Below are 19,874 nucleotides of genomic sequence, written 5' to 3'. Positions count from 1 at the left end.
TCCATACTACCAAAAGTCTTAAAGGTGCCATCAAACGTTTTTTTTACAAGATGTAATATAAGTCTAAGGTGTCCCCTGAATGTGTCTGTGAAGTTTCAGCTCAAAATACCCCATAGATTTTTTTTAATAAATTTTTTTAACTGCCTATTTTGGGGCATAATTAGCAATACACCGATTCAGGCTGCCGCCCCTTTAATTGCTCGCGCTCTCCGCCCCCTCCCGAGCTCTCGACTCTATCATTGCATAAACAAAGTTCACACAGCTAATATAACCCTCAAAATGGATCTTTACAAAGTGTTCGTCATGCATACTGCATGCATACATCGGATTATGTGAGTATAGTATTTATTTGGATGTTTACATTTGATTCTGAATGAGTTTGATAGTGCTCTGTGGCTAACGGCTGATTTATAAAGAATGAAGTTGTGTTTATGAATTATACAGACTGCAAGTGTTTAAAAATGAAAATAACGATGGCTCTTGTCTCCGTGAATACAGTAAGAAATGATGGTAACTTTAACCACATTTAACAATACATTAGCAAAAATGCTAATGAAACATTTAGAAAGACAGTTTACAAATATCACTAAAAATATCATGATATCATGGATCATGTCAGTTATTATTGCTCCATCTGCCATTTTTCGCTATTGTTCTTGCTTGCTTACCTAGTCTGATGATTCAGCTATGCACAGATCCAGACTTTAATACTGGCTTGTCTGATGCCTTGAACATGAGCTGGCATATGCAAATATTGGGGGCGTACATATTAATGATCCCGACTGTTACATAACAGTTATGTTGAGATTCGCCTGTTAAACAAATGAGATTTATATACGAAGGAGGAAACAACAGTGTTTGAGACTCACTGTATGTCATTTCCATGTACTGAACCTTGTTATTCAACTATGCCAAGGTAAATTCAATTTTTATTTCTAAGGCACCTTTAAAGATCGTGATGGATTGTAGGGCAATAGAAGAATGGTCATTTAGGGCCTTATAGGTCAGTAGCAATACTTTGTAATCGATACGGAACCTTTTTAATATAAATATCAAAGTTATCATCAATACCAGTATATTGCTATACCCCTAGTCACTTCACTAGTCACTGACTTTTATGTCATGTCATCATGTTTTCCTAATAGGAGCATGACTGAGACGTGCACTCACTTTAGTTCTCTTAGCCTTGTCCAATCTGATGTGCACATGTGAGTGAGTCTGTTTCCACCACGTGTAAAGATCTGCACAAGTCATGGCTGTTTTGAAGCACCCTAAATCTAGTTATGTCTCAATAAGGCCTGCTTGTTCCAGCGCAGTGTGTATGTATTGAAATGAACCTGAGAGAGAAACAAGGAGAGCAAGTTGGGAGGAGGGAAAAACAAAACAAAAAAACCAAGCGAACATGGTAAGGATGAAATATCATTAATCAGGACTGGCAGATACAAATGAGGGACCTTGCTCCCAGCTCAGCCTGCTAGCAGAAAGCGAGTGTTGCCACAGAGTGTTCTATCTCTGGAAGACGAGAACCTCTGTTTCAGTCCATCAGTGCCATCTTTGTGGGGTTCTTGTGTAGTTCGGTCTGAGCAGACCTGTCACAGCAGCTTGTTCATGCTGTTTTCACCGCTGTTACCGAAAGACAAGTCACTGTTAACATGATGCTCTCTAAAACAAAGTCTGGAGAGAAAATTAATAGGCAACGTGTTTGAATGAAAGACTGCACAGATGGTCTTAAAATTCAATGTAACTGGTATTTTTACAGTTCAGCGCACATATATTTACATTATAATGAAAACATTGGAGCCGTGGCCTAACGGTTGACCAAGCAGGTGCTTTGAACCGAGGTGTTCATAGAAACAATGCAAGTTCGTTTCCATCTTGTCACTTTTCCTCAGCCTATTTCCCACCTTCTTTAGTGGGGTTTATTTTTCTCTCCAATTTTGTAAAAATAAAAGGTAAAAAGGAACAAGAAAATACAAAATCTGTTCCTCAAGGAAGTCTAGGTAACCAAGCGAGAGGTAAGGACACCAAGTACACCTTGCTTTCTAATCTGAGATGATGTACTTTATTATGCAATACTTTTATGATTAATATTTAAAGAGAAAGCAGCCTAATTATAAATTCTCAATTTTCCCTTTGGTTGGTTACTATCTGTAGTGAGGTTAAATGTACAAATATATTCTGCTCTGAGCTAGTTTTTGTAAAGGCTGAAGAATGCCGATGGTGAAGGCACATTCCAAGGCACTATGAGCATATTGATTTCCTTATGGGGGGCCTATTAAACATGATTTATTGATACTTTCCTCCTTTTCTTTCCCTTAAGCTGTGTTTAGCCACACAAGACCCCAAATGAAATGGAGAGAATGGATGAAAAATTAATTTTTACTCAAAACTCTGATGAACTAATGAAAGAGATGCAATGTCTCTTCACGGTACCCTTGAACACTTGTCACGTTCAAAAATTAAAGACGTGTTCTTCGTTTATCTTTGTATTAGCTTAATGAGGTATGAAACTGCTATGTGGATGGAATGAGACCAATTTATATCTTTGGTTTGAAGGGTTGTTTCAATTGATTTTTCCCCTTATTTTATCCCACTCCAAGAGACTTCAGGGAATCCAACATTTTCAAAAACTTTTACTTGCTTTGCCACCGGTGTTACCAAATGGGATTGCAACAAAATTGCAGGTTTCCTGAACACTCATTATTACCACTGGACAGACAGACAGATAATCCCACCCTAAATTCAAACCATTGGTTAAGCTGATGTTGCTGATGTTGATGTTACAGTAGTGCAGCAACAGGATGCCCTAACAAAAAATAAGTATATTTCAAGTTCATTTTAAGTATACTTAAAGGTGCTAAATAGGATGTTTTGTTTTATACATTTTTGCAATATTACTTGACACTGTCTTTACTAACTGATAAAAGACTATTTATTAGGTGCACTGAAAGGAATAATATTAATATACATCATCTGTGCACAAGGTAGGGCCTTAAAAACGTCAGCCAATCGTTTACGCGATCATCGTGTAAACGATTGGCCCTCTGGCTTGTCAATCACTGCCGTGACGTTCCTTGTGAGAGACGAGAGAGTAACTATCCACACTCCACAGGCACTGCATGCAATGTTTTTGTCCGGAGACAGGAGTAACAACTGCAGATTGAGTTACCTTCAGTGAGTCCGACATAATGAATCCACTAACACGACACAGCGAATGCCGGTGGTAAACACTCGTGTTCCAATACTCGTGCACGAGTTTTGGGAGGCGTTCCCTCGAAAGGAAGGGGGGTTGTTCTTACACATGCGCTCATTTCAAAAACTCAGTAACAGTCTTTGGTTTCTCAGTCGACGAAAAGATCCTCTTTAGCACCTTTAAGTAAAGTTCAAGTAAATTTTTAAGAATACATTATGTAGTAAGTACTAATATCAATGTACAAGAAGTATACTTGTTAGTGTACTGTTTCAGTGCTTGGGACTAAATTAGCCCACTTTTTAGCGTATATAAGTATACTTTTACTGTAAACTTTGAGTACACAACTACGCTTTTTGATTGTACTGCAACTATACTACAAGAGAACTTATAGGTATACTGATAGTTTACTAGTCAAATACTTTTAGCACATTTTTTAGTTTATAAATATACACTTTGAAGTATGCCCTTAGTAAACTACAAGTTTAGTAATTTTATACTGCAAGTATTCTTGTAAGTGAACATAACTTCATACTTATAGTTTACTATTCATACAGTATATTATTTTTGCACTTCAAGTTTACTACTATGTTGCTATTTAGGTATATATATATATATATATATATATATATATATATATATATATATACTCGAAATATACCTTTAACTGTACTTTAACTCTTTCCATTTTAAAAACATTTTATTCTAGCTTCATGCATCCTTTTTTTTGTAATCAAGACTTGAATGTGGGTAAGTTTCATTAAAAAAATAAAGGAGATTAAAGGAGACATTTTTGTCAAAGACTATGTCTGGATCGGATTCAGAATGATGAATAAAACATAGATCGTGATCAAGTCCATCAACCCCCCCAAAGCTTCACAGTCGTTAACCCTTCCTTGGTCGACATTACATTTTGTAACGTTAGGCAGTTTTGAACTTATATGCTGTTTAATTTGTTTGATGAACGCATTATTTTTCAATCGTGTAAACAATCTTCTATCGCTTGTATCTGCTTCTTCTTCACCGGTGTTTTGATCCGGCAACCCAGTCTCATTAGAAAAACGTACCTGTGGGAACGTTTTCACAAGTCGCAAAATACGTACCAATCCGTACATATCACTGCAGTTTCGATGTGAAAAAAAGCATGTTTTTTTTTTACCAGAACAGAAAAAACGTGTATATAGTATGTTTTTATGACGTTAGTTTTTATACGAATCACCACAGTTCTGATTTGAATTTTGCACTCCATTGCACTTTAAAATAACATACCCACCGACACTACACCTAAACCTACCCGATAGTGTTAACAAAAGCAAATGTGACATAAAAAGCATCCGTAATCGTGCCGTTTTAGCTTGTTTAGATCTCTCTTTGAGCTCTTTTACTGTGACTCGTCATTCACGGGATTTGTACCCAAGGCTTCCTCGTTGTAAGTACAACTCCGTATCAGCTGAGCTACCGAGCAAGCTTGTTATTTCAGAAAAGAGAAACATATGGAGCTGGTTAAGCGATGCAAAGTCCAAAATATATTCGTTTACAAATCGTGCACTTTGGTAAAAAAAAAAGCGTTTTGAAATCATAACATAATATTGTGCAAAGAGACATGAAAACAAGTCTTTATTAATCCATAATCTGATCCTGTAATCGTAACTGTGTATGATAATGATTAAAAGCGCTTGCCGTTTTATTGCCTCTAGTGTTCATTTCTTTTGGAAACTGCAGTGATATATATGTATTGGTACATATTTTGGCGACTCACGAAAACGTTCCCACAATTTGATTCTGTACTCTTTCACAAGATGTGTAATAGCGCCCCCTACCATATAAAAGTGTAAAGTAGTTAAAAAAAAAAGAAAAGAGTAAAGTGGATTTGAAGTAAATTCAAATGTGACATAAAAAGTGGACTAGCCTACACAAAAAAATCAGACACTTTCTTTATGAATCAATATTTTCAAACAATGCAAGTTTATAAGACGGTGTGTAAAACTATGTGAATAAAATATTTAATAGGCAATCAAAAGAGTAACATCTACTAGCCAAGTATACTTAGAATACTTAATTATACTTTTAAGTATATCTCAATCAAAAGATTGAATACAAGTTTCTGTCAATATATAAGGCAAGTACTTAAGTGCAATTTTAAGTATATTTCTGAGAAGTACATAGACTGAAATTATACTTCCTTATTTTTAGTTTAAAAGAAGTATACTAATAGCACACTTGAATAAACTTCTTTTTCATATGGATGGAGAGGTTTCCAAGATCAAATACAAAATCCATCAGATATATGGCATACAAATGAATGAATCTGCCTTACGTACGTAGAGAAATGGCACATGCATCATCAGTAAATTAGAAATTTCCCGCTGATTAGTCTTTGAAGTGACATTAATGATGCAATTACTCTCTGAAGTCATTTTAATGAAGGCACTTAATGTATAATATTGTAATATATTTATTGAGAATGTTGTCTTTTTATGCCGTAGGAGGACCTTGATCTCACGGTAAGTGCTCTGATTTTGAACATTCAAGACTTTCTTGTGATCCTGATAGTGTAAAGACTGCATATGACATTGAGTGCAACAAATGTTGCCTTCATGCACACAATTCATTTTACTTTATTCCTTGGTGGCTGGGCGCAGAGTCTCTGAACTCTAATTATATGTGCAAACAGAGCTGAAGCCCATATTACTGTATCACAGAGGGTTTGGCTCAATTAGCTTGTGTAAATATCACACTGGCAGCCACTGAAGAGCCTCTTATCACCGTATTATGTTTAAAGGTGCTGTTCTGTTTCACTGGCTTTGATTCATTATTGCACAAACATTAAATAATTATGTTTCAACAAGCCTTTTCTGTTTCTACGCTAATTAATTAAACCTCATCAGTAAATGGAATATCTGAATATGATGCATTCACGTTGCTTGTTTATTGATTTATCCATGAATTTTCTCAGCATCACTGACAAATGGCTCACACAAAAGAAGATTTTAAAACAGAAGCGCGTGATAATGTGTGGTGCGTTCACTGAAAGATTTTCAGATTCATACAGAATTGCAACCCAGAGTTCACATATGCTGGATGTTAACTTTATGGTGACTGACAATCAATTAAGTAGCTAATAAAATTAACATTTTGTTTGTGTTCAAACAAAGAAAACATGCTCATCCACATGATGCTTCTTTTAGTTCTCTATTTGTGTCATTACAGCAAAAGAAACCTGCTTTCTTTGGCCAAATGAATCATTATATACTTCAATAATAAGCCACACTGCATGTTAGTTTTTCAACATAGTTAGTTAGTTTCCTTCAACAGGTCGCATATGTGTATGCCACAACAGGCCAGTGCGAATGGAACAAACGGACCAGATGCATCTCATCAATTCTCTCTGCTTGTCCCTGTGCGGTCTGTCCACTAGTTTGTGATTCATGGCACATGGGCCTACTAATGACCAACATCAGCGTTCAAGCCAAGCTGGAAGATTAACCAGCTCACGACTTATTATTGACATTGATAAAATGGGGACACAGACAAATACACAGACTATTTAGGAAGCGTAGACAGTCAGTCTGTTGGAAGAAGGTCATGTTTATTTATGGCACAGCTACATAGAGTGACAATAACATCCAAGTCAACATGTATTTTCCATTGTTGAAATGAAAATTGGTGTTTGTGGCTTTTTGTCTGTTATCCATCTACCATGTCCTGCCCCTGCCCCCACCTGCTTTAATACAGAAAAAGGTGTTAAGTTCGTTCACCCAAAAATGAAATTTCTGTCATTAATTACTCACCCTCATGTTGTCCCAAACCCGTAAAACCTTCGTTCATCTTCGGAACATAAATTAAGATATTTCTGATGAAATCTGAGGGTTTCTGAACCACGAATAGGCAGCAACGTCATTGCACCTTTTGAGGTCCAGAAAGGTTGTAAAGACATCATTAGTTGACTAAAAAATGAAATTTCTCTCATTAATTACTCAGCCCCTCATGTCATTCCAAACCCGTAAGACCTTCATTTGTCTTTGGAACACAAATTAAGATATTTTTTATGAAATCTGAGGGTTTCTGAACCACACATAGGCAGCAACATCATTCTACGTCAGAACGCAGAGTCTGTATTGACTGATGCTGTACGTGAGCCGCACGATGCATGTGTGTGATGCTGACGCAGGAGCGGGCCAATAATGAGCCGGCATTCTGAGGTAGAACCCAGAAGCGCTGCACTGAATTTACTACGTCAACTGCGTAACAGGGAAGAGAAGAAATTGTTGAATAAAGTCATTATTTTTATTTTGTTTTTGCGCAAAAAAAGTATTCTCATCACTTCATATCATTAAGGTTGAACCACTGTAGTCACATGAACTATTTTAACCCTTTAAGGTTTGGGTGATTAGCCACATTTGCAAATTGCATCTTTTTACATTAATGGCCTTTCAAAATTAGCTGTGCACACATGCACACACATTTTATATATGTGTGTGTGTGTATATATATATATATATATATATACACAGTACAGTCCAAACGTTTGGAACCACTAAGATTTTTAATGTTTTTAAAAGAAGTTTCGTCTGCTCACCAAGGCTACATTTATTTAAATAAAAATACAGTAAAAACAGTAATATTGTGAAATATTATTACAATTTAAAATAACTGTGTACTATTTAAATATATTTGACAAAGTAATTTATTCCTGTGATGCAAAGCTGAATTTTCAGCATCATTACTCCAGTCTTCAGTGTCACATGATCCTTCAGAAATCATTCTAATATGCTGATTTGCTGCTCAATAAACATTTATGATTACTTTCAATGTTGAAAACGGTTGTGTATTTTTTATTTTTATTTTTTCAGGATTCCTTGATGAATAGAAAGTTCAAAAGAACAGCATTTATCTGAAATACAAAGCTTTTGTAGCATTATACACTACCGTTCGAAAGTTTGGGGTCAGTAAGAATTTTTATTTTAATTTTTTTGAAATGAAATTAAAGAAATGAATACTTTTATTCAGCAAGGATGCATTAAATCAATCAAAAGTGGCAGTAAAGACATTTATAATGTTACAAAAGATTAGATTTCAGATAAACACTGTTCTTTTGAACTTTCTATTCATCAAATAATCCTGAAAAAAAATATTGTACACAAATATTTTGTACAATTGTACACATGAAATGTTTCTTGAGCAGCAGATCAGCATATTAGAATGATTTCTGAAGGATCATGTGACACTGAAGACTGGAGTAACGATGCTGAAAATTCAGCTTTGCATCACAGGAATAAATTACTTTGTCAAATATATTCAAATAGTAATAATATTTCACAATATTACTGTTTTTACTGTATTTTTAATTAAATAAATGTAGCCTTGGTGAGCAGACGAAACTTCTTTTAAAAACATTAAAAATCTTAGTGGTTCCAAATTTTTGGACTGTACTGTATATATATATATATGAACGTGTGTGTATATATACACAGTCGAACCAAAAATTATTCAGACACTAGATATACTTTCTTTTTTATTTTTATTTTTTTACTAGTGGGTGCAGGACACTATAGTACATTTATTTATTTAAGTGAAGATAGCAAAATAAAGAAAACTGAGACATACCCAAAAATTCTTCATACATGTGGACTACCAGTAAAATTGATAAAAAAAATTGGGACCAAAAATTATTCAGACACTTTGATCTAACCATGTTTTGCTTAATTAAGTGTTATCTGACATAATATTATTTTTTTCTGACACAGTTTAACTCTGAGATCTTGTCATATTTTATTACCATTTTTATAGTAAAAAATCTTCAAATGTTCACTTAAGATATAACAGATCATGTTTGTGTGAATACTCGCAAAGATAAATATTTTAAAATACTGTATGTAACACAGTTCGTAAATATGGAAAGAAGGAGGCGAGAACCGGCGAACGTTCAAACTTAACTTTAATTCAAAATAAACAAAGAACCAAACGAAACAAATACCGGCAGTTCCTCATGGACAACTGCCGGCCACACTAACTTAACAAAACATAAAATAAAGTCCAGGCCTGGTCCTCTCTCGTCCTTGACTGTTGTTGCTCCTCCTTTTATGCTTCCGGAGCTCCTCCGCGAGGCCGGTGCGACTCGCAGGTGAAGATCTTTAACACTCGCGTCACCGGCCTCGCGCCGTTCCCTCACGGCTCTCACCCGCTCTGCACGTCACACTGTAATTCTGTGTTTATGTGTAGTATGTGCTGAGTGCCCAGCAAACATTGGTCCAACGGCAACGTCGTGTCCCTGGCCAAAAATAGTCACGGTAGGACAGCATAAATCTGTAAAAATATGTAGGCCTACGACAGAACATTTCATAAAGACGCATTTATATAGGCAACATTTACACATGACTACAATGTTCTGGTGTTTCATGTATAATTGTTACTTTGACTTTTAGCTACGTGTAGTTCAATATATAATACTTATTTACTTAATTAATTAGATAGACGTCCGTTCAAATGTCATTTTGGAACTACTTTTCAATCCTGACGGGACGTGATTTTTTTCATGGACAAAGGAAAGGTAGCCAACTCCTCAAAATGTAGCCTACAAATAAAGATACTTCTAGAAGTTTAAATGAAAACCTCAAATTCGACCAAAATTGTTCACTTGTTGTGCCTGTAGCTAGTTTTTAGCCCGTATGCATTTCGACATAGCCTGTATAGCCTAATTTATTCATTTTGTGTATCAATAAAAAATATATACATTTTATATTATCATTATTAGGTAATATGTAATATCATAGACCTTATTATAAAATTAATGCATTGGTTATGAATAAAGTATTTCAGTAATGGAAATCATATTTTCAAGATCTAAATGCTTAAGAAACTCTCAAAAGAATAAAGTATCAGAGTTCATTCATTTGAGATGAGTAATTAATCATATGCACCAGGAAGAAAACCCCTGTAATAAAGGACCATGAAGGTTCATATAGGGCAATCAGACTGTCACCACATTGATCCTATACATTCTGATAGGCAGTACTCTTGACTTCAGTTCACAGTTGGTGAGTACCTTTATGCGTTTAAGCTGCACATCGCAATGTTTCATTCATCTCATCAACCAGCAATCAAATTAGCCACTCAATATTTCAAACCTGAGGAATAAGCACTCGTGTTCACTGATCTAAGAGGCAATTACCTGGAGCTGAGTTCTTACCTCAAAGGGTTTCACAGATGAGAAGGAAATGAACGGCACTCCAAGGCCTTTTCAAATAGATCTGGAGTTCTTACTTGGCAAGGTGAGCAAACAGGGTGACACTGAGAAAACAAAAAGATGGAGGGGAGCAGGAGGAGGAAAAGTGGTACATAAAGTCGATCAATAAAGAGAGATCAATGCTTTTGTGAGGACTCAAGCAGACCCCTGGGAGTTCTGGGTACGGAGAACATGGCGGAGTATTGTGCCTGTAATCTCCTTCACTCTTTCTGTGTTTTCAGAAAGGGCTCCATTTGGAGAGCGGCATCACACTGGCCCCACGCTTCTGGCCCACTTTTAAAGGAACTAGTTCCTTTGCCTTTGCCTCAGGCATGAATGAATCATAAATTTAAGGGTGCTGGAGACTAGAGAAGGTAATGCCGTGCTGACTAATATAATGTGGCAGGATACAGAAAATATATATCTTACAGCAAATCTGATGAGAAATCCTCAGAGGAAAAAGAAAATATAGATGTTTCCCAATATACTGGGGTAAGCTGCAGTTTATTTGTATTGCTTGTTTATTGAACACCCTAATTAATTTGAACCTACAAACTTTTAGTTTCCAGGTCTTCTATCTATCTCTCCATATGTCTGTCTTTATTTTATATTTATATCTCCAGTGTTGGGGGTAACGCAAGTTACATAATCAGATTACTTTTTAACTATTAAAATAATGCATTACTTTTGAATTTACAACAAAACAAAATTTACAACTTATCGGAGTTACTTTTTTCAAGTAAGTAACGCAAGTTATTGTTTTCCAATTTATTGACTCATAGCTCTCCTGTCCCCATGTTGAGAGAAATCAGCGTGGTCACACTGCACTTTTCGTCCCATTGACTTCCATTCATACGCAAGCTCGTGCGAAAAGTTACGCATTTTGCTGCGTTCCAAAGTTCAAGTTTGGTGAATTCTGACCTGCGAATTCGCATCAAGTGAAGACTTGCGACCAGTAGAAGATCGATTCGTCACGATATGCGTTCTTTAGAACTTCCGCATTAATATAAGCCAGCTCGAAAACTTCCGGTGAGAGTCATTTACTGGTGTGTTGAGCATTAGTAGTGTAATAGTTAGAATAGAATAGTAATAGAATATAGTCACTTAAATAGTCAGGCATAGCATTAATTTAGTTATTCAAACGTAAGACAGCATAAAAAATAAATAAATAAAGATGTACCTCATTGTTCCTCATTTGCTAAATTCAATTCGACCATCAGTTTTCACACTTTTATTTGAAAAAAAGCTTCAAAAATGAAATATTTATTGTGCACTTTAGTTAGATTAATTGAATAAAATGTGTGTTTTTACAGGAGTGCTGAAATCATTGATCTTGTGCTACACTGACAGCTGCTGTGATTACAAAGGAAAAGTGCAGTGTCATTTATTCACAAGAAAAGTTATTGTTTTTCTTAACATTTTTTAAATATTTCATACTTCACATTGACAAAATGTATTTTTAAACCTAGTTATTTTATAATGTTTAATTAGTCAAAAACTAAGTGAAAAACGATTAGAGGAAATGGCTGATATATGCGCAAATAAATTTAAAAATACTTTGCCGCCACCTGCTGGTTAAAGTGGTGATTATTATCTTTTTTTTTAGTGTTTTCTATCAAATGTTGAATTTCCTACATTTTTATACGTTCAGTTTTACAATGGGGACAATCTCAGAAGGATGAACAAATAATGTTTGTGGTCATCACATTAAAAATAACATTTTAAGTGCTGGGGAAAAAATGTGTGTGCATGTCTAATTGCGTTTTTAAACGTCCCAATAGCTTCGTCTTTATTGCAATCAATAAAACTGGTTTATTGGCAAATTAGGTAAATGTGCATGAAAATATAAATACAACATTAAAAAGTCAACCATTGATGGTTTTATGTCGATGTACAACGAGTACTGAACAGCTAACAGTTTACCGGAAATGCCTGAGCTGGCTTATGGGCTTAACGACAACCAGGAAATAACCGTGCATATATTGCATTTAAAGAAAGAGATTTTTGCAGTAAAGTCAGGTAGGTTGTATATTTTTACATTTTGAATATATGTTATATGTTTGAATTCACGTTTATAAAAAATATGCTGTAGACCGTGACGTCATATCACGACCGTTGCAGCATCCGATGAAATTTGTCACGTCTGGTGTGACCGCGTTGTGTGTGCGCTTTGTAAACATGATGGCTATTTTAGATTAGTTCTACTTCTAGACCAAATGTGAGCATACATTTACTCATTTACTGTACTCCTCCTCCTGCATCCTGTTCTTCTGTATTTCAGAATGGCAGCACAGCTGAAAGGCTTGTTTGTTTTAACTGCGTCCTCGACTGTACAAGCATGAATGCATTTCCTTCAGCCTGAGGCGTATTCATTTCACTTTGTGAAAGGGCCTTTACATTTGCCCAAAATATAACTTTTTTGTTGTTATAAAAACAAACAAACAAAGGCCAGCCATGATGAGAAAAAGTAACGCAAAAGTAATGTAACGCATTACTTTATATTAAATGTAACTAAGTAACACAATTATTTACTTTTTTGGGGGGATTAACGCATTATTGTAATGCATTACTTTTAAAAGTAACTTTCCCCAACAATGTGTCTGTCTATACTAGCCATATATGTCTGTCTATGCTATCTACTGTATCTTTCCTTCTGTTTATACATATTTTTTCTGCCTACTTTATATATACTACATATACCTTTCCTGTCTGTTTGTTTGTTTGTTTGCCTGTCCGTATATTTACAGTAGATGAAAACAAGTATTGATTTTGGAAAGGTGAATTAAAAATCACTGTGCTGCTCATAGTACCCACCAAAATAAGTTTTTATTAACAGTGTAAAGTCATAATAATTAAAGTACCAGATCACCTTCTAGCAGTGTTGTTAACATAATTTTTCTGTCATTTTAATTCATTGCTTTATTTCTACTTTCAGCGCAGTAGCAATAACAGCAGTATTTTGGGGGAAACTATGATTACCATTTCCACAATCCTTTTAGACATATTGTCTACTCAACAGGCTTGAGCTCAACTTTTCCAGAATGTTTCAGTAATAATATCAAATTATGTCTTGGTAATATTATGATCAGGGTGAGAGGCAAACGTTATAAATGTTGTGCATTCCTCTCATTAATGTTTTATCGGGAAACACGCAGCGAAGTGTGTCAGAGCGAATCCCACATGACATACGCGCACACAGATTCAATTAGATTTTCAATTTTGTGCAGATATGTATTAAATGACTCTGATTTTTCATCGCATTTTATTTTCCACCTGTGGCTAATGTATAATGTATGTGCTGTCAACCTTTGATGTTTAAATTCTGGTACTCTCACAAGGTTTAAATACATGCAAACACCTGTTAATTATTTTTCATCCATTGCATTTAAATGACTCCTAAAGGTTTGATTACTGCCATTTCAAGTCATGCAGATCTGATGAAGAAAAGCAGATGCTCTCTCTCGGTGATATATGATGGGGCTTCAGCAGGCCTATATGGTAAGTTCACCTTTTCTGGTCTCAAAATATGTGACCCTGGTCCACAAAACAAGCCATAAGAGTCAGCTTTTTGAAATTGAGATTTATACATGATCTGAAAGCTGAATAAATAAGACTTCCATTGAAGTATGGTTTGTTAATATGACAATATTTGACATCTGTAGATATATCTATTTGAAAATCTGGAATCTGAGGATTGTCCAAATGAAGTCCTTAGCAATGCACAAAAAAATAATTTTGATATATTTACGGTTGGAAATTTACAAAATATCTTTATGGAACATGATCTTTACTTAATATCCTAATGATTTTTGGCATGAAAAGAAAAAAATTTACCCATACAATGTATTGTTGGCTATTGCTACAAGTATTATGACTGGTTTTGTGGTTCAGGGTCACATATTTCATTTATTGTTTGTGAAATTTTAATAGTTTACCAATGCAATTTTTATGTTCAGCAACACCATAGTAATCACTGTTAAATCCATGGGCATTTCTTCAACATCATGGCCAATCTAACTAGGTTTTTATAAATCAAACGTTTGCAATTATGTAGAAAAATAGTAGCCTAAATAGATTTTGGATGAATTTACTGCAATATAGCAACAATAACATAATTTCTAAAGTGTTACTATAGTAAAACCATGGTAAAAAGTTGTAATGGAAATTTTGTAGGCATATTTGTAATCATTTTGTTTTGTTTCAAATGTGTGGCTGGTACATAAATGCTGATAGCCACACTGTCCATAAAACAAATGAATAGTCTAGATTCCACTCAGTTGTTACCAGCTATAAAATCTCAGCTATGCTTCACAAATTTTAATGTACTGCATTAATTCAAACCCACCATGTCCTTGATCCAAATGCCTGTGGCAGGCTGTTGGTGCTGTAGTACAATAGGTGAGTGTAGGTTGTGTGTGAGGATTGAGTGGACAAAAGGCCCAATATTTCTCAGCGCAAATGACCCACTTGGGCTTTAGGCCATTAGCCGGGTGAGGATCTCAACAAATTATGCCATCTGCACTGTGTGTGTCGCTGGATGAGGAATGAAAAAAACAAAAACAATAGATGGATTACTTTGGCTTGCATGGTCGCTTCACAGTGTGCCTGGTGGTGAAAGTCCCTGGACGCTTAGAGAGCCATCGTGTGTCATATACAACTTTGGACTCAGACAAACTGGTTTTATGTCCTAACCATAGCAGTTGTAACAAGGCAAGGCTGCACTATTAAGGGATAATTCAGTCCTGACAGCAGTTAACGTGACCTGTTCTGCCTTCCAGCAGTACGTTCGTCAGAGATGGTTCCATCCACAAGTGCTTTTCCCAGAGAAAGAGTGAGACAGACAGATGGATGGCGGGATGGTGACATTAGTTTCCTGTTCATGCTGCGTTTGTTGTGTGAAAAGTGCCTTCTTTTATTGAAAAAGAATTGCACTCCGTTTTTATTGTTTGCATATCACATTAAAGCTGCGTTTCATTCTGCGGGAGAATCGTTGCGGAAGCGCCAGCCATTACTGTGATTGATTTTTCAGTCGGCAGGCGCGTGGCTGTGCTAGATCCATCACGCGTTCTCCCTGCTCTTTGCTCACACTCTCGCAGAGAGTGAAAAACAATCACCCTCGTTTCTCCCCAGCAGCGAGGCAGCGCCGCCTCTTTCTGTTTTGGGTGTCTATTAGCTTCCCAGACTTCAATAGATTATAATAATGGTTATTGTCCCTTGTGTCACATTATAGATATGAGTTGATGCTGCATCCCTGTGTTTCAGCTCATAGTGTGAGACTAGTTACCCATCCTTGAATCGCACTGGGAGGATTCTAAGCTTACGGATTTCGCCACTTATTTCAATTATTGTGGGCCAACTCTTATACGCGTTCTCTTGAGTTATTTTCTGCCGCTGAGTGTAAAGAAAACGGCGCAGTTGTTAAAGATGTGCGCAGATCCACCTCTGCTGTGTAAACAATGTTTATTGAGTATTGTTGATGGGAATCGGTTGAGTGGTTTAAGTAGTATGGTTCGCATTATATCCTATTACGCCCCTGGATCATATTCATGCTTATAGTGTGTTCAAGAGCACTGTTCCATTTCTTGGCATCCCTTGTGTACAGGTCATTTGCACTCAGGTAGGTTTGACTCAGATAATGCAGCATAAATAATGCAGGATGAATGCAGCATTTAACAAGGCTTATTTTTTCCTCTATATACCTTGCAGAAGCAGCTATATCTGACTTTGGTTCATGTGGAATGAAAAAACAGTGGACCATTTGAAAGAAATTCAGTTTCAAATGACAGGTTATGTGAGGAGATGAAGAGATGTTATGGAAGCTTGTTTCCAGCACGGAATAAAACAATTTAAAGGTGCCCTAGATTCAAAATTTGAATTTACCTCGGCATAGTTGAATAACAAGAGTTCAGTACATGGAAAAGACATACATTGAGTTTCAAACTCTATTGCTTTCTCTTTCTTATGTAAATCTAATTTGTTTAAAAGACTTCCGGAAAACACGCGGATCTCAACATAACACTGACTGTTACGTAACAGTCGGGGTGTACGCCCCAATATTTGCATATGCCAGCCCATGTTCCCAACATTATGAAAGGCATTAAACAAGGGCAGCCAGTAACGTCTGGATCTGCACAGGTGAATCATCAGACTAGGTAATCAAGAACAACAGCGAAAATGGCAGATGGAGCAATAATAACTGACATGATCCATGATAGCATGATATTTTTAGTGATATTTGTAAATTGTCTTTCTAAATGTTTTGTTAGCATGTTGCTAATGTAAGTTACTGTTAAATGAGGTTAAAGTTACCATCGTTTCTTACTGAATTCACAGAGACAAGAGTCGTCGCTATTTTCACTTTTAAACACTTGCAGTCTGTATTCATGAATTCATAAACACAACTTCATTCTTTATAAATCTCTCCAACAGTGTAGCATTAGCCGTTATCCACAGAGCACAGCCTCAAACTCATAGAGAATCAAATATAAACATCAAAATAAATACTTTACTCACATAATTCGAAGCATGCATACAGCATGCATGATGAACATCTTGTAAAGATTCATTTGAGGGTTATTTTAGCTGTGTGAACTTTGTAAATGTGCTGTAATATAATCGAGAGCTCGTGTGGCAGGGAGCACGCGAATTAAAGGGGCGGTGCGCTGAAAAAATCAGTGCATAGTTAATGATGCCCCAAAATAGGCAGTTAAAAAAAGAAATAAAAAAAAATCTATGGGGTATACTCACAACTGTTTATATATAACAATTCTGAGAAAAGAAGTCAGAATTGCGTGATATAAAGTCAGAATTGTGCAATTCTGAGAAAAAAGTTTTTAGAATTTCTCTCAATTTTGACTTTATAACACCCAATTGCTTTATATCATGACTTTTTCTCGCAATTCTGACTTTATTTCTTGCAGTTCTGACTTTATTTCTCACAATTGTGACTTGATATCACGCAATTCTGACTTTATTTCTCGCAATTCTGACTTTATATCATGCAATTCTGACTTTATTTCCCCGAATTGCAACTTTATATCACACATTTCGCAATTACCTTATTTATTTTTATTCTGTGGCGGAAACAAGCTTCCATAGTATGATTTAAAGATCACCCCAAAGTGAAAATTCTGTCATTAATTACTCGCCCTCATGTTTTTCCAAATCCATAAGACTTTTGTTCATCTTCAGAACATAAATGAAGATCTTTTTGAAAAAATCTGACAGCATTCTGTCTCTCCATAGACTGCCTTTGCAACTTGATCTTTGACGCTTCAAAAAGTTCATAAAAATTCATAATCCATATGAATCGAGTGGTTTAGTCCAAATTTTCTGAAGAAACTTGATCACTTTTTGTGATGAACAGATTTAATTTAAGGTTTTACTCACATATAAACCTTGATCAGTGAACATAAACAGAAGCTCAACCGAACATGAATGACGCACAAGAACAAACCTCTTCCAGAAGCTCAAACGTGCTGCGTAACACAGGAGAATGAACCTCATTGGTTGCACTGCATGTTTGAGCTTCCCGGAGAGGTGTTTTCTCGCGCATCATTCAGGTTTGGTTGAGATTGATCGAAAGTTTTAAGACTTTTTAAAACTTAGTAGGAAGAATTACTGTGTGAATCTCATGAAAATTAGTTTTTGTCTTGTTGTTTAGTTATTTGTTCGTTGTCAAAAATTGCACATTTTACCCCAGATCCTCATCCCCATCATGCATCATTAGTCATTATTATAATACAGTATTTTATAGCATTTATGCCGATAAATGTTGAAAAAAAAAATCATTGTATTAAAGGCAGCACAACAAAAACGGCCTTGATTTATAAGTATTATACAGTTTAATACATTTTCACATTACACTAATGGGAAATGAGATTATTTATTTATTTAATTGTGTTTAAGTAATGAGAATGATTTTTTTTTAGTGTTACTTATTTTTGCATGGAAATGAGAATGGTGTAATATTATGCAAAATTGTCATTAAAATAATTTTACAATGTAAAATTATTCTAAAATATGCTTCATTTTCTTATAAAAGAAAGATACTTTTTTCTTTCTTTCTTTTCATGTAAGTGAAAGCTTCACCGTAAAGTGAAAAATTAAAAGTAAATTATTCTATCAAATGAAGCTTTTTGCCTGTAATCATATGTGAATGATTCTTTTCAGCCTGATCTATTGAACAAGTTTAGCATTAGAATATGAAATCACAGAAATCACGTCTTCTAGGCAATAACATGACTGTTTACCAAGGTTCTGCTTAGTGAAGAAACATATTCATATTTTATTTTCTGTAAGTGTTGCCTAAAATATCATTTGAAAAATGCATATTTCTAATCCTTTGATTGCACTAAGCAAGCACTTCGCACAGAAATTATGCTACATTAATTCACTTAAGTGCCTCTGGCAAAATATTATATGATGAAGACATTCATCTGGGCTTTGTTTTTTTTTTTGTTTTTTGTTTTTTGTTTTTTTTCAAATGCGTTCGAAGATGTTACAGAGGAAGGTGGAGTAATTAACTGAGAGGAACATTAATTGTGTTATTCTTGTGACTGCTGTATGTAAATCATTTTAATGAGTACAGAGATTGTTATATAGGAAAGGGGTGGACACGCATAGTTCATTTTATCAATAGTGTCATTGACATCAATTTTTTTAAAGAATGTTGAAAATGATGAAAAATATATATATATATATATATATATATATATATATATATATATATATATATATATATATATATATATATATATATATATATATATATATAGGTAGCAACAATCAAAGAATTTCCCCCTCTCGGTTTACTACAGAATTTCTGGAGCACTTGCTGCCTGTACAATTTACATTTAAACAAGCCACTTGAGGACAGTTTACAGTGATTTTACCAAAATGAAAGGGTCATGTGAAGTGTGATATAGAAAAATCATTGTAACATCCTCAAGTGGCTTATTGTTTTCCTAAAACAGCAACATCAATATAATGACAATTATGTTCAATAAATAATTGAATTAGTTCATGATAATAAACAATTCTCCTGCTAAGTAATATAGTTCATTAGCTCAACTGCTGGCTGTTTATGGTTGCCAAGCAACGTAATGAACAAAGATGAGTGTGAGTGCACATTAATATAGAATTCAATTGATGTGCAATCACAGGTGTGTTATATTGTTGTTCATCCAATCATACTGTACTGTTTCTTCGTTTATTAAAGCAAAATCATGAACATTTGTTCTCATTATGAGAGTAATTTTTGCATTAATGTATTTAAATATTCAGTTTATGTAAATCACTGTTTGCTACATTTCATTTTTGTAACCTACTCATAAAGATCTTGTTTTATGCTGAGATGTGCTGTTATTTTTATATGTTTAGTCGCACTTGAACATTAGCACTGGGGAACACAAACAGAATTCCATCCTACAGCTGCTGCAAAAACTGGATCTTTTTGCC

Source organism: Chanodichthys erythropterus, chromosome 18, assembly GCF_024489055.1.
Source record: "Chanodichthys erythropterus isolate Z2021 chromosome 18, ASM2448905v1, whole genome shotgun sequence".
Classification (NCBI taxonomy): domain Eukaryota; kingdom Metazoa; phylum Chordata; class Actinopteri; order Cypriniformes; family Xenocyprididae; genus Chanodichthys; species Chanodichthys erythropterus.
Note: the sequence above shows the minus strand (reverse complement) of the source record.